Raw genomic sequence first — 8,494 nt, forward strand, 5'->3', positions numbered from 1 at the left:
TAGAGATGGGAAATGATGCAACGAGTTGAATAGGGCTACTCGCATATCTAGCCTGATTTTTCCATCAAGAAAGGCAAAGCTGGCATTCTTTTATAGACTAAAGGCATTGCAGAACATTGCTCCTGTTGTGATCTTCACTTTGATATTTCACTGCCACTGTGTGGGTGAGAGTTTAGATGTTTCCTCTCAGAGCGTAGGCCTCCAATTTTCGAGCGCAGTGAAATTGTAATGGGTTTAGTGGTCTGTTGTGTGTGTGAAGGTTCTGCCTTTTGACCTGAATCAGCAGCTAGCTCCTTTTTCTAGGAAAAAGGGAAGAGGAGGAAAATATGTAAATGTAATATTTAATCATTTATTTCCTTCGCAGCAGGAAGAAAAAAAAGGGTGCACAGTCAATGATATTTTTTTAACAATATGGGCAGTCATACACTCTCTAAGGAGGGGTTATATACAGTGCGGGCTGTTGATGGTTTGTGACCTTTTGAGGCCCATGTTACACAGTATAAAAGGGTAGTCATAGATGTCATGTACCATGGCTTGGCATGAAATGGACCCGCATGACCCTAATTGCATCAACTCAACTGTCAGTCATGGTTAATTTCTGGCAAGCAAATGCACACACACACACACACACACACACACACACACACACACACACACACACACACACACACACACACACACACACACACACACACACACACACACACACACACACACACACACACACACACACACACACACACACACACACACACACACACTTCCCCTTTGACAAAAGGCAGAAAACCCCCAACCCCCACAATGCAGGCTTGTGACATCAGTTGTGACCCAACACAAACCTCCCTACCTTTGTTGTCTCTCAAAACATTGACTAGAAAATAGAAAAGGAAAAACACACACACACTAGTGTATGAATGGCAGACCCCCAAAATAGCACTAAATCAACACCATGTGCTGAGGACAATAGAGAGAGAATGGGGGTGGAGACCCAGGCTAGCCACAGGGTGAGTGTGTGTGTGTGTACGTATATGTCTGTATGTGTATGTGCTTGTTTGTGTGTGTGCATTCATGTGTGTAGCAGTGTTTGTGTAGTGAGTGAGGGTGGTTTACAGAACGATGAGACTCAGACAGCCCCTGCTTACTCAGCAACTCCTGTGCCAGGGCTTATTTCAATCGCTCTTTTTTTAAATGAATAGCGTCGCGCTGGCCCCACTGAATAGCCCTGAGGTGCGTCAGACCCTTCACAGCTGACTGGCCTGATATATGCCTGACAGGAAAGCAGGAAGCTTGGCGTGAGAGAGAAAGAGAGTGGGGGAAGGAGGGGGAGGGGGAGAGTAGGCCTTGAGGCCAGAGAGAGAGAGAGAGCTGGCAAGAACGAAAAAAACATATTGTTTCTTCCCTCAGCCCCATGCAGTGTGTCGTGATTGTTTACAAGTCGCTCAGGTCAAAGGTCAAATCATGGCAGCCATCTTTGTCCCTGCTGCTGCTTTGAGTTGTTGTTGTTTTTGTTGTCCTGGAAGCACAACCAGATGTCACCTCAATGTCATTTTGATTCACTTCACCCTTCTCTCCTTTCCTTTTCCTTCCCTGAATTTTTATTTTTATTTTCCCGTCTTTCGTTCTTTCCCCTCTTCCGTCACAGCGGGAGAGCAGACAGGGTTGACCCAGATCTCCAATTGTGTATGTGATGGCACGCAGGGATGAAGGGAGGGAGGGAAACAGGGATGAGGGGGGAAAGAGGCAGAGAAAGGACTTAAAAGGACTCAGGATAGAGTGGTTTTGCTTTGTGAGTAACGCAACACTCCAGTGGATGAGATGTATCTGGAACAGCGCACATGAATAAATACTATGGTATAAATACTATAGTATTCACTCTAGTATTTTAGCTGACTTTACTGTAGTATACTAGAGTATTTACAGTCAACTACAGTATAAATAATGTACTAAAAGAAAACGGTCGTTTTATAGCAATTAATGTAGTGTTTTTGTGGATTGTAGTGCACCGTAGCATTTACAGTAGTGTTTTTTGCAGACTGTAGAATACTTTTGCGGGCATTACTGTAGTATTTACTATAGTGTTTTTGTGGACATTACTGTAGTATATTGTAGTATTTACTATAGTGTTTTTGTTTTATTATCTTTGACATAGAAGTGAAGGCTTTCTCATTGAGGAAACCTACTGGAGAAATACTAAAAGAGACAATTGTTTATAACCTGTAGGTAGGGGGTCTAAACAGATAGTATAGCTCTTTAGATAGCTTCTGCTCTTTTCTATAACCTGTAGGGAACACAATATATGGTCTATACTTGGCATGTAGGTTTCTCACGTATATATATGGAGGAGGGGAATGGGAATGGAATGTGCAAATTAAATACTGTATTATTTACCATAGTTACAAAATGTAGTGTTTTTACAGACTAGTGTTTTGGTGGACATTACTGTAATATTTAAGACAGTGTTTATTTGTGGATAATACTGTGGTATTTACTATAGTATTCTAGAGTATACATCAACATTCTATAGTATGTACTAGACATGATTGAGTACTACGGCGTGTAGGATAGTATTGTACAGTATACTACAGAATTCTATAGTAAGTGGTCAAAAGACCAATCGGTGACAAAAGATCAGACTTTGGCAGCATGTGTAAACGCAGCACTATTGTCTGAGTGAGTGAAACATAAATAAATTATATGAGGAGGACGAGGAGGTGGCACAAATTTCAGAAATAGACCAAACTTTGGTAAATGGCTCCGATATACATCACGTCCATAATTATTGGCACCCTTGAGAAATATGAGCAAAATAAACTGTATAAAATAAAAATGACTAATACTGAGCTATATTGCATGTTGAAAGAATTGGAAAATTATATTATTGTATACTAATACAATTGCTCAGAGAAAGACATTTTGTTTAACAAGTAATAAAACATTTAAAAGATAAGGGTCAAAATTATTGGCACCCCTGTTTTCAGTACTTCAGCACATCAGTGGTGTGTTCAGATGCCATGAAAACATATATTTGTCACGACTTCCGCCGAGGTTGGCTCTCCTGCCCATTCGGGCTGTGCTCGGCGGTCGTCGTCACCGTCCTATTAGCCACTACCGATCCCTTTTCGGTTATCTGTTGGTTTTGTCTGATTGTTTTCACCTGTGTGTTAGTTCATTAGTATCTGTATAATATGTAGGTTGTCCCGCCCTTGTTTTGTGCGGGATTGTTTGTTTTTGTCATTTCGTTTCGGCTGTCGGTGTTTTTGTGTTTTTTCTCCGGTTTGTCTGTTTATTCCTGTTTTGGATATTTTTCACCCTGTCTGTATTTTGGGTTGTCCGTATTTATTGTTGTTCACCGGAGAATAAACCTCTATTCATTATTTGCTCTCTGCGCCTGATTCCACCCACCTTGACTAGTCGTGACAGAATCCCGCACCTCCCATCGAATCAGCAGGAGCAGCAGCGTCTCCTCTCCCATCGATGGAGGAGAGGGTCCTACATCATACCAGCGTGATTCACCGGATTGGTTCTGCTATGGACCAAATGATGGAGAGAATGGATCGATGGGAGAAGAGTGGCCTCCCCACCTCATCTCTAGCAACCCCTTCTCCAGTACCTCCTGTTTCTGCGACCACATCTGGCTCTGGGGCTCTTCGGCTGACACTCCCACGGGAGTTTGACGGATCGGCGGCTGGGTGCCAGGGTTTCCTCCTTCAACTGGAATTATACCTGGCTACCGTGCGTCCTGCTCCCTCTGGAGAGGAGAGCGTGCTCGCCCTCGTCTCCTGCTTGACTGGGCGAGCCCTCGAGTGGGTCAACGCTGTGTGGAATGGTCCGGACTCGGCTAAGGATAATTACCCAGAGTTCACCCGCTGATTCCGAGCTGTTTTTGACCATCCACCCCAGGGTCGGGCGGCGGGTGAACGGCTGTTTCACCTGCGTCAGGAGACGAGGAGCGTACAGGATTTTGCCCTAGAGTTTAGGACGTTGGCAGCAGGAGTAGGATGGAACGACAGGACCTTGATTGATCATTTTAGATGTAGTCTCAGGGAGGACGTCCGCAGGGAGCTGGCATGTCGGGACACCACATATTCACTGGATGGACTTATCGATCTGGCTATCCGTCTCGACAACCTGCTGGCTGCTCGCGGGCGTTCGGATCAGGTCCTGTCGTTTCCAATCCCCAGCCCCCCTGATCCTATCCCTATGGAATTAGGAGCTACGGCTTCGAGGCGGACCGGAGGAGGAGTGTCCTCCTGCACCACTTGTGGTCGACGAGGGCACACGTCCGACCGGTGCTGGAGGAACTCTTCTAGGAGTCGGGAGAACAGGCAGAACACTGCTAGATCACCCCAGGTGAGTAAGCACCAAACTCATTCAGAGCTTCCTGTCGGTCATGTGTTTGTATTGATTTCTTTCCCTGGGTTTTCCCCCTCTCTACAGCCTAAAGCGCTAGTCGATTCAGGCGCAGCTGGGAATTTTATGGATCGTGGGCTTGCATTAAGGCTAGGGATTCCCCTGGTGTCGTTAGATCAACCTTTCCCCGTGCACTCCTTAGATAGCCGACCATTAGGGTCAGGAGTAATTAGGGAGGCTACGGTGCCGCTGGACATGGTAACGCAGGGTGATCATAAGGAGCAGATTAGCCTGTTCCTTATAGATTCACCTGCGTTTCCAGTGGTGTTGGGTGTTCCCTGGTTAGCTCAACACAGCCCGGTGATTTTCTAGCGACAGGGGGCTCTTAAGGGGTGGTCAGAGGAGTGTTCAGGTAGGTGTATAGGAATTGCCGTTGGTGCGACTACGGTGGAGAGTCCAGACCAAGTTTCCACCGTGCGCATTCCCTCTGAATATGCCGATTTGGCTATCACATTCAGTAAAGGGAGGGCGACCAAATTACCACCTCATCGTCGAGAGGACTGCGCGATAAACCTTCTGGAAAACGCTGCACTTCCTAGGAGTCACGTTTATCCATTGTCCCAGGAGGAGACAGTTGCGATGGAAACATATGTTTCCGAATCGCTTGGACAGGGGTACATTCAGCCCTCCATATCACCCGTTTCCTCAAGCTTCTTTTTTGTGAAGAAGAAGGATGGAGGTCTGCGTCCGTGTATTGATTATAGAGGTCTAAATTCAATTACAGTGGGGTTTAGTTACCCACTACCTCTCATCGCTACGGCAATGGAATCATTTGACGGGGCGCAATTCTTCACAAAACTGGACCTGAGGAGCGCGTATAATCTGGTACGTATCCGGGGAGGAGATGAGTGGAAAACCGCATTTAGTACTACTTCTGGTCATTATGAGTACCGTGTCATGCCATACGGTTTGAAGAATGCTCCAGCCGTTTTCCAATCCTTCGTAGATGAGATTCTCCGAGACCTGCTCGGTCAGGGAGTGGTAGTGTACATTGATGACATCTTGATCTATTCTGCCACACGCGCGGAGCATGTGTCTCTGGTGCGTAAGGTACTTGGGCGACTACTGGAGCATGACCTGTATTGCAAGGCGGAGAAATGTGAGATTTTCAAACAGTCCGTTTCCTTCCTGGGGTATCGTATTTCCACCTCCGGGGTGGTAATGGAGGATGATCGCGTTACAGCCGTGCGTAATTGGCCGACTCCGACCACGGTGAAAGAAGTGCAGCGGTTTTTAGGGTTTGCCAATTACTACCGGAGGTTTATCCGGGGTTTTGGTCAGGTGGCTGCTCCCATCACCTCACTGCTGAAGGGAGGACCGGTGCGCTTGCGCTGGTCAGCAGAGGCGGGCAGGGCTTTCAGTCGTCTGAAGGAGCTGTTCACCAATGCGCCCGTGTTGGCGCATCCGGATCCCTCTTTAGCGTTCATAGTGGAGGTGGATGCGTCCGAGGCTGGGGTTGGAGCCGTGCTGTCCCAACGCTCGGGCGTGCCATCTAAACTCCGCCCCTGTGCTTTCTTTTCGAGCAAACTCAGCCCAGCGGAGCAAAACTATGATGTGGGGGACCGAGAGTTGTTAGCTGTAGTCAAGGCTCTGAAGGTGTGGAGACATTGGCTTGAGGGGGCTAAATACCCTTTTCTCATCTGGACTGACCATCGTAATCTCGAGTACATCCGGGAAGCTAAGAGACTAAATCCACGTCAGGCTAGATGGGCCATGTTTTTTACTAGGTTCCAGTTTACCCTCACATATCGGCCAGGCTCCCAAAACACCAAAGCTGACGCACTGTCTCGCCTCTATGATACAGAGGAACGGTCAGTAGAGCCAACTCCCATCATTCCACCGTCATGTCTTGTGGCACCGGTGGTATGGGAGGTAGATGCTGAGATAGAGAGGGCCTCACGGTCAGAGCCGGCTCCTCCTAACTGTCCAGTAGGGATCAAGTACGTGCCGAGGGTGGTCCGGGACAAGCTAATTAGGTGGGCTCATACTCTTCCCTCCTCGGGTCATCCTGGTATCAAGAGGACAGTGCAGAGTCTGAGAGGGAGATACTGGTGGCCCACACTGGCTAAAGACGTGAGATTTTATGTCTCCTCCTGCTCAGTGTGTGCTCAGAGCAAGGCTCCTCGGCACCTACCTAGAGGGAAATTACAACCCCTCCCCGTTCCACAACAGCCGTGGACACATTTATCGGTGGATTTTCTTACCGACCTTCCCCCGTCCCAGGGAAGTACTACGATCCTGGTCGTTGTGGATCGGTTTTCTAAGTCCTGTCATCTTATTCCGTTGCCCGGTCTTCCTACGGCCCTGCAGACTGCTGAGGCTTTGTTTACCCATGTCTTCCGGCACTATGGGGTGCCTGAGGACATCGTCTCTGATCGGGGTCCCCAATTCACATCCAGAGTGTGGAGGGCGTTTATGGAGAGACTGGGGGTCTCGGTTAGCTTAACCTCAGGTTTTCACCCCGAGAGTAATGGGCAGGTGGAGCGTGTTAACCAGGATGTGGGCAGGTTTCTGCGGTCCTACTGTCGGGACCGGCCTGGTGAGTGGGCAAGGTATGTTCCATGGGCCGAACTAGCCCAGAACTCCTTACGCCACTCCTCTACTAACTTGTCTCCTTTTGAGTGTGTGTTAGGTTACCAGCCGGTCCTGGCTCCATGGCATCAGAGTCAGACAGAGGCTCCTGCGGTGGAGGAATGGGTACAGCGCTCCAAGGACACCTGGAAAGCCGTTCAGGACTCATTACGGTTAGCGGGAGAACGGCAGAAGAGGAGCGCTGACCAGCACCGCAGTGAGACCCCCGTGTTTGCACCGGGGGACAGGGTCTGGCTCTCGACCTGAAACCTGTCCCTCCGCCTGCCCTGTCGGAAGCTGGGGCCGCAGTGTGTGGGGCCGTTCAAAGTCCTGAGGAGAATAAACGAGGTGTGTTACATTTACATTTACATTTAAGTCATTTAGCAGACGCTCTTATCCAGAGCGACTTACAAATTGGTGCATTCACCTTATGACATCGAGTGGAACAGTCACTTTACAATAGTGCACTAAATCTTAAAGGGGGCGGGGTATTACCGTATTAACCCCTCGTTTCATGTGTCTCTCCTCAGGCCGGTGGTGGCTGGTCCCCTGCAAGAAGGTGAGGTGTCTGAGGTCCCTCCACCCCCCCCCCCTGGACATCGATGGGCCCCCGACGTATACTGTTCGAGGCATTCTGGATTCTAGACGTCGGGTGGGGGGCCTACAGTACCTCGTGGACTGGGAGGGGTACGGCCCGGAGGAGAGATGCTGGGTTCCGGTGAGGGACATTTTGGACCCTTCTCTCCTGATAGAATTCCACCGCCTCCACCCGGATCGCCCAGCACCTCGTCCTCCGGGTCGTCCTCGAGGACGGTGGCGGCGCTGCGGGAGCCGCGCGTCAGGGGGGGTACTGTCACTACTTCCGCCGAGGTTGGCTCTCCTGCCCGTTCGGGCTGTGCTCGGCGGTCGTCGTCACCGTCCTATTAGCCACTACCGATCCCTTTTCGGTTATCTGTTGGTTTTGTCTGATTGTTTTCACCTGTGTGTTAGTTAATTAGTATCTGTATAATATGTAGGTTGTCCCGCCCTTGTTTGTGCGGGATTGTTTGTTTTTGTCATTTCGTTTCGGCTGTCGGTGTTTTTGTGTTTTTTCTCCGGTTTGTCTGTTTATTCTGTTTTGGATATTTTTCACCCTGTCTGTATTTTGGGTTGTCCGTGTTTATTGTTGTTCACCGGAGAATAAACCTCTATTCATTATTTGCTCTCTGCGCCTGATTCCACCCACCTTGACTAGTCGTGACAATATTCTTGGCCATGCACACCAGTGCAGAAAGGTACCTCATACCTACGGCAAAACATGGTGGTGGATCTGGTCCTGGGGCCCTTGTTAAGGTCAACGGCATCATGAACTTTACCAAGTACCAGGACATTTTAGCCAAAAACCTGGTTACCTCTGCCAGGAGGCTAACACTTGGCCTCAAGTCGATTTTACAGCAAAACAATAACTCCAAGCACTCAAAATCCATAAAGTAATGGTTCATTGACCACAAAATAAACATTTTGCAATGGACAT

General features: G+C 48.5%; 1 non-coding gene across 1 annotated transcript; it reads right to left on the reverse strand.

Annotated features, from left to right (window-relative positions):
• Window positions 1-2,153: 2,153 nt before the first annotated feature.
• LOC124004440 lies at window positions 2,154-2,208 on the reverse strand. The gene has a single exon (XR_006833425.1). It is a non-coding gene; the product is annotated as a U7 small nuclear RNA (small nuclear RNA).
• Between the last annotated feature and the right edge of the window lie 6,286 nt (window positions 2,209-8,494).

The sequence above is a fragment of the Oncorhynchus gorbuscha genome, linkage group LG18, assembly GCF_021184085.1.
Source record: "Oncorhynchus gorbuscha isolate QuinsamMale2020 ecotype Even-year linkage group LG18, OgorEven_v1.0, whole genome shotgun sequence".
NCBI lineage: Eukaryota > Metazoa > Chordata > Actinopteri > Salmoniformes > Salmonidae > Oncorhynchus > Oncorhynchus gorbuscha.